The following is an 8,530-nucleotide window of genomic DNA, read 5'->3' on the forward strand; positions in this document are numbered from 1 at the left end:
TGTGAAGGGGGAAATATTACATGGGCTGGGGATAAGGGGGCGGACATCACAGACTGGGCATGATTTCTATGTGTGAAGAGGGACATACTACACGGGCTGGGGATAAGGGGGGAGGGACATTACAGACTGGGGAGGATTTCTATGTGTGAAGGGGACATACTGCACGGGCTGGGGAAAAGAAAGGGGGGAGGGACATCAAAGACTGGGGATGATTTCTATTTGAGGACTTTTTGAGGGAAAAAAAGTTGGCATGCATTGCGGTTTGGGCACTCGGGCTCAAAAAGGTTCGCCATCACTGCCCTAGACCATTTCTGGCGAAACTGTTACACTTCAAGGACAGAGACGCTATCCTGTGTGCAGTGCGCCTTAAAGGCAAGGTTCTTTACAACGGTGCCAGAGTAGCCTTTTATCCGGACTTCTCTGTGGAACTTCGCAAGCATAGGATGAAATTCACTGAAGTTCACCAACGCCTCCAGTCCAAAGGTTACAAGTATGCCATGGTGTTCCCGACGCGGCTGCGAGTGGTGGATGGCGGGTCTACAAAGTTCTTCACCTCTCCTGTGGATGCCCTGCAGTGGGTGGACGCTGCTCCGCCTGTCTGCCCTCCAGACTGAACTCTGCTCCTGATGGGCATATAACTCTCCTTCTTGTCTAGATAGTCCAGGTGTTCATGGGTTCCTTGGTTAGGGTAGTCCCTAGGTCCCTTTTTCCCTATAGTTATCTCTTAACGGTGTATAGGCCTTAGGTGGGTTGGTTGTTCCGTATAGTTGTATGGTTGGGGAGGCGGGTTGCTGGATTGCTCTTCTTAGCTAACTTTCCCCAGTTTAGGGTATAGGTCTGCACGTTTTCTTCTAGTGCTAGACAGGGAGTTTTGGGAAATATTTCTTGTGGAAATGTGGTTGTTTTGTGCCCAATCTGTTGGTGTGTCTGTCATCTGTCTGGTTTGTGTGCCCTGGGGTGCTCTTCCCTTTGTCCCAAGACTTGTTCTTGCCTCCTCCTGTCAGTGGCGATCTCCAATGGTATGATGAAGTCACTTAAAGTCCTTAGTTGGAACGTCCAGGGCCGTAATTCTAAGTTTAAAAGGGTATTATGTTTAGATTATGTTAAGCACCACTCTCCGCATATTATATGTTTACAGGAAACTCATCTCACGGGTCAGAAGGTGTTGGCTCTCAAGCGGGCATGGGTGGCCGGGGGATATCATGCCTCTTACTCCACTTCAGCTAGGGGGGTGTCGGTCCTGGTGTCTAAAGCTCCACCTACAGTATAGAGGTCTCTCAGGTGGTGTGTGATCATTTTGGACTTGTTGTCATTCTTCACTGCTCTCTGTTTTCTTTCTGGTTTGTGTTGGTGTCCGTGTATGTTCTTTCTCCCTTTCGGATGGAGGTATTGGAAGTTATGACTGCTAAATTACTTACTTTCCCTACAGACCCTGTTATTTTTATAGGAGATTTTAACGCTGTTATGGACCCACAGCTCGATCGCACTAATGCCGTAGACCCTGGTTCTACTCAACTTGCGTCTTGGCGTCGGCTCTCACTGAAGTCTGGAGGTGGAAGTATCCGACTGACTCCGGCTTCTCCTTCTATCCTGCAGTGCACAAGTCCTTCTCTCGTATTGACTTGGCCTATACCTCGGCTAACCTTCTGCCTCTGGTAAGTGATATCCTATATACTAGTAGAGGGATCTCAGACCATTCTGCTCTTCTTATTACTCTATGATTAGGTTTCAATTCCTCCTCTAAACTCTGGCGTATGCATCCAGGGTGGCTCCAGCCTGAACCGTCTCTGAGGCTCTGGGGGAGGTGCATGTTAGCTATTGGACTCATAATGGGGATCATCCTGATGTTTTGGTCCAGTAGGATGCCTACAAAACAACTATGAGGGGAGCTTTTATAGCGGGGATACCTGGCCAGAGGGCCTCTTATGCGACTAGGGAGCGGACTTTGCAGTCGGAGATTGGTAATTTTTTTCTTTTGTAAACATATTTGGTATCGCCGCGTGCGTAAATTTCCGAACTATCAAAATATAATGTTAATGATCCAGTACGGTGAATGGCGAAAACATAAAAAATAAAAAAAAGTCAAAAAATGCTGCTTTTTTGTCACATTTTATTCCAAAAAATAATAATACAAAATTATCCAAAAGTTTTAAATATGCAAATGTGGTAGCGATAAAAAGTACAGTTGATGGCGCAAAAATTTAGCCCTCATACCGCCCTATATATGGAAAAATATAAATAAGTTATAGGTGGTCATAATAGGGCGATTTTAGATTACTGATTTTGTACAAAAAGTTTTAGATTTTTTTTAAGCCGTACAAAAATATATAAGTATCTAGCCATGGGTATCATTTTAATTGTATTGACCCACAGAATAAAGAACACATGTCATTTTTACGGTAAAGTGTACAGTGTGAAAACAAAACCCTCCAAAATGTGCAAAATTGTGGTTTTCATTTAAATTTCCTCGCAAAAAAAAAAAATTTCAGGTTTGCAGTACATTTTATGGTAAAAGGTGAGATTTCATTACAAAGTACAATTGGTCATGCAAAAAACAAAAAATATGGGTCTGTAGATGGAAATGTAAAAGAGTTATGGATTTTAGAAGGTGAGGAGGAAAAAACGAAAATGCAAAAATAAAATTGGAATGGTCCTTAAGGTTAAAATGGGCTTGGTCCTTAACCCCTTCAGGACCCATGATGTACGTCATGACACCCTGGGTCTTAAGGACCCATGACGTACATGTACGTCATTGGCAATTCTGGTCCCCACCGGGCGGGGATCGGACCGGGATGCCGGCTGAAATCATTCAGCAGGCATCCCGTGCAAATGCCCAGGGGGGTCATCAGACCCCCCCATGTCGGCGATGAATTCACACATGCGATTTGTGGCTATTCTGGGTCATACGGGTCTACGGTGACCTGGTGAACTGGAAAATAAGGGGGATCAGGGTTGTCCAAGACACCCACGATCCCCCTGAAGGGATAGGAGTAAGGTGGCATGGCCTAACCCTGCTATTGGTCGTATAGTCGTTAACTTTCGTTTTCTCCATTCTGCCCACCCACAATAGGCGGGGCAGGATGGGGAAACCGACAGGGACCGGGCGCCGAAGTTACTTACCCATCGGTGGAAGCTGCCGGACGCGATCGACAGCGGTGATCGGCGGGCGAAATGTCGTGCGGCTGGCTCCCTGGATCCTACGGAAGCCGGTGAGTTGCCAAGCAACACCTGGAGGACTACAGTTTGAGACTACTATACAGTGGTCTATAAACTGTAGCCCTCCAGATGTTGCAAAACTACAACTCCCAGCATGCCCAGACAGCTGTTTGGGCATGCTGGGATTTGTAGTTTTGCAACAGTTGGAGGTCTACAGTTTAGAGACCACTGCACAGTGATCTCTATACTGTTGCCCTCTAGATCTTGGAAAACTACAACTCCTAGCTTGCCTGCACAGCTGTTTGTTGTCTGGGCATGCTGGGATTTGTAGTTTTGCAACATCTGTAGGTCCACAGTTTTGAGATCACTGTGAAGTGGTCTCTAAATTGTAGCACTCCAGATTTTGCTACACTGCAAATCCCAGCATGCCCAAATAGCAAACAGTTGTCTTGGCATGCTGGGAGTTGTAGTTGCATACCTCCAGCTGTTGCATAACTACATCTCCCAGCATCAGTACATGCTGGGAGTTGTAGTTTTCCAACAGCTATAGGCACACTGTTTGGAAAATACAGAACAGAACCTAACTGAAGGTCTTCTAACCAGTGTGCCTCCAGCTGTTGCAAAACTACAACTCCCAGCATGCACGGTCTGTCAGTACATGCTGGGAGTTGTAGTTTTGAAACAGCTGGAGGTTTGCCCCCCCCCCATGTGAACGTACAGGGTACATTCACACAGGAAGGTTTGCATTAAGTTTCCTGCTTCAAATATGAGCTGTGGCAAATTTTTCGGCGCAGCGCAAACTCCTAGCGGTAAGCTCACTGTAAACCTCTGCCAGTGCGAACGTACCCTAAAAACACTACACTACACTAACACATAATAAAGGGTAAAACACTTACATATACACCTCCTTACACTGTCCCCCCCCCCAATAAAAATTTAAAACTTATTGTACGGCAGTGTTTCCAAAACGGAGCCTCAAGCTGTTGCAAAACAACAACTCCCAGCATTTCCGGACAGCCACTGACTGTCCAGGCATGCTGGGAGTTTAGCAACAGCTGGAGGCACCCTGTTTGGGAATCACTGTCATAGAATACCCCTATGTCCACCCCTATGCAATCCCTAATTTAATCCTTAAATGCGCATGGCGCTCTCTCACTTCGGAGCCCTGTCGTATTTCAAGGAAACAGTTTAGGGCCACATAGGGGGTATTTCCGTACTCGGGAGAAATTGCACTACAAACCTTGGGTGGCTTTTTCTTCATTTACCCCTTATGAAAAGGAAAAGTTGGGGTCTATCCAAGGCGGTTAGTGAAAAAAAATAAACAATTTTACACTTACATGCTGGTGTTGCCCCATACTTTTTATTTTCACAAGTGTTTAAAGGAAAAAAAAGTGCCGGAACAATGGACCCCCCCCCCCCCACATGTGACCCCATTTTGGAAACTACGCCCCTCATGTAATGTAATAAGGGGTACAGGGAGCATTTTTCATTTGCACAGCCCACTGTTCCAAAGATCTGTCAAACACCAGTGGGGTGTAAATACTCACTGCACCCCTTATTAAATTCTGTGAGAGGTGTAGTTTTCAAAATGGGGTCACATGTGGGGGGGGGTCCACTGTTCTGGCACCACGGGGGGCTTTGTAAACGCACATGGCCCCCGACTTCTATTCCAACCAAATTCTGTCTCCAAAAGCTCAATGGCGCACCTCCTCTTCTGAGCATTGTAGTGCGCCAGCAGAGCACTTGACGTCCACACATTGGGTATTTCCATACTCAAAAGAAATGGGGTTACAAATTTTGGGGGTCATTTTCTCCTATTACCTCTTGTAAAAATGTAAAATTTGGGGAAAACCCAGCATTTTAGTGAATTTTTTTTTTTCATTTACACATCCGACTTTAACAAAAAGTCGGCAAACACCTGTGAGGTGTTAAGGCTCACTGTACCCCTTGTTGCATTCCTTGAGGGGTGTTGTTTCCAAAATAGTATGCCATGTGTTTTATTTTTGCTGTTCTGGCACCATAGGGGCTTCCTAAATGCAACATGCCCTCCAAAAACCATTTCAGCAAACTTTGCTTTTCAAAAGCCAAATGTGACTCCTTCTCTTCTGAGCATTGTAGTGCGCCAGCAGAGCACTTGACGTCCACACATGTGGTATTTCCATACTCAGAAGAGATGGGGTTACAAATTTTGGAGGGTATTTTGTCCTATTAACCCTTGTAAAAATTTTAAATTTGAGGGAAAACCAGCATTTTAGTGAAAAAAAAATCATTTACAAATACAACTTTAACGAAAAGTCGTCAAACACCTGTGGGGTGTTAAGGCTCACTGGACCCCTTTTTACGTGTCTTGAGGGGTCTAGGGTGTAGTTTCCAAAATAGTATGCCATGTGTTTTTTTTTTTGGTGTTCTGGCACCATAGGGGCTTCCTAAATGTGAAATGCCCCCCAAAAACCGTTTCAGAAAAACTCACTCTCCAAAATCCCACTGTCGCTCCTTCCCTTCTGAGCCCTCTACTGCGCCCGTCCAACACTTGACATACACATATGAGATATTTCCTTACTCGGAAGAAATTGGGTTACACATTTTAGGAAGATTTCTCTCCTTTTACCCATTGTAAAAATTCAATAACTGGGTCCACAAGAACATGCCAGTGTAAAAAATGAAGATTTTGAATTTTCTCCTTCAATTTGCTGCTATTCCTGTGAAACACCTAAAGGGTTAACAAACCTTTTGAATGTCATTTTGAATACTTTGAGGGGTGCAGTTTTTATAATGGGGTCATTTATGGGGAATTTCTTATATGAAAGCCCTTCAAATCCACTTCAAAGCTAAACTGGTCCCTGAAAAATTTCAATTTTGAAAATTATGTGAAAAATTGAAAAATTGATGCTATACTTTGAAGCCCTCTGGTGCCTTCCAAAAGTAAAAACATGTCAATTTTATGATGCAAACATAAAGTAGACATATTGTATATGTGAATCAATATATAATTTATTTGGAATATTCATTTTCCTTATTAGCAGAGAGCTTCAAAGTTAAAAAAATGCAAAATTTAAAAAATTTTCATCAAATTTTGGAATTTTTCACCAAGAAATGATGCAAGTATCGACAAAATTTTACCACTATCATAAAGTAGAATATGTCACAAAAAACAATCTCGGAATCAGAATTAAAGGTAAAAGCATCCCAGAGTTATTAATGCTTAAAGTGACAGTGGTCAGATGTTCAAAAAATGTCCGGGTTCTACAGTGAAAATTGGCTGGGTCCATAAGGGGTTAAGCCTGGGAAGGATCCGACTTTGCCGGACTCTTACCGTCCTATTTCCCTTTTGAATGTGGATATTAAGATTCTCGCTAAAATTCTTGCAAATAGGCTTAAGGGGGTTATCATTATATTTTATGATTAATGTAGGGACTTAAAATTTCACTTTTATTTCTTTGTTTAAAATATAAACCAATTCTTTTACTTTTATAATTATTTATTCACTCAGGCCGCCACCATATTGTAAAGCAGTGCACATTTATAACAAACAATTGACCACAGGATCCTTATATAGTAGGTGTTTTATATATACTCACACCCTATATACTTGTTTAATTCCCAAGTTGCCGGATTACATCTCTGCACCATGTGCATTTATCATTGCACATAGTCCCAATGGTTAAGCAGCATATATAGGAGTCTAGTATTGCACAGTCCTGTGTGACAATTCTGCTTATATAGGTGCCGTTGATATTGCACACAATCCCTTGGCTGCATATATATGATCACACCTTCCTATGTTATTGCTGCTTATTGTCCCAAACGGTATTTTGTAAACCACACACTTCTTATTGCACCATGTCCATAGTGTATGTGATTGATAAATTGTGTGCTGTGTTTCACACTAGTGGCAGCTATATACTCCGGAGGAACTCTGTCTTTAAACACATAAAGTGCTATGTGCTATTATGTGCTTTAATCTCCAATTGTTGAGGACATCTTCTCATAGCACTTCACTATAAACAATCATTTGCACACATTGCGGTATTCAAATTGCACAGTCCCTTTCATATATTGCACTTGTATATTGCACTTATATCATTCCTCATGTTGTAACACAGCAAAACAGTTTTTCCATTAGAAACCTGTAATCCGGTACTTGCTTCTCCTGTGGTCCTGATACTCCTACTCCACTGGTCCGGTCTATTCTTATTCTTGGACAAATGGGGAGGTAAGTGTTAGTCCTTATGTTGGATTCTACGCGTTTCTCGCTGTCAGTTCATCAGGAATCAGATGGACAGCATTTCTTCAAAACTGCACTTGTGCATGTGCACGGCTCTGATGGCGGCCGTACCGGGGGTTATCACTTCCCTCGTTCACCCAGACCAGACAGGATTCATGCCAGGTAAAGCTACAGATGTTAATGTTAAAAGGCTCTAATGGAGGGGAATGCTTCTGCAGGTTTTGTGGCCAGCTTAGATGTATATAAGGCCTTTGATTCCGTTGAATGGCTCTATCTTTGGTGCCTATTGCTTGCCCTCTGATTTGGACCTCGCTTTGGGAATTGAGTGTGGTTGTTGAATGATCAGCCTAGGGGCCATATCCAAACTAATATGGATGTCTCTGCCTCTTTTCCTTTGGATAGGGGTACTGGGCAGTGCTGTCCCCTGTCACCCTTCCTGTTTGCTCTGGCTGTGGAACCTCTGGCCGTGGCAAGCCGTGCTTCTGGTTCTATTCGGTGGATACAGAGGGGGTCCTTGGAGGAGAAGGTTTCTATGTATGCTGATGACACTTTGGTTTATCTGGCAGATCCTGATGCGTCCCTTTTGGCTTTGTTTGGCCTTCTTGACACTTTTGGCTCCTTTTCGGGCCTGCGTGTTGACTGGGCCAAATCCTCACTGACAGGGGTGTTGCTAGAAACCTCAGGGCCCTGATGCGAAAAATTGCCCTAGGCCCCTCTACCACTTGACGACCCGCTTCCCCAATTCTGGACAACCCCTTACTCAGCCACACAAAGATAACAGTGACTACAGCACTGATAGGACAGTCAGGAGAATACACAATTATATCACTGACCTGAGTGATGTCTTCTCTGTTGTCTTTTCTTCTTCATCTGGTCCAGACTTCAGGACTTCTTCCAGCTCCATCTTCTCTGCAGAGTCTGACACCCGGACATCATTAACTCCTCACTTTGTCAGTAGATCCTCATCCTCTGTATGAAGACAATAATCATTATAACTAGAGATGAGCGAATCGAAGTTGACGAACCGGAATTCGTTACGAATTTCATGAAAAATTCGATTGGCAATGAATTCGAAAATCGCCGCGATTCGATCGCGCGAATCGCTTCATTGAGCTCCATTTTACAGTATTCCAGGCTATTGGAGACCTA

The sequence above is a fragment of the Hyla sarda genome, chromosome 9 (genome assembly GCF_029499605.1).
Source record: "Hyla sarda isolate aHylSar1 chromosome 9, aHylSar1.hap1, whole genome shotgun sequence".
Classification (NCBI taxonomy): domain Eukaryota; kingdom Metazoa; phylum Chordata; class Amphibia; order Anura; family Hylidae; genus Hyla; species Hyla sarda.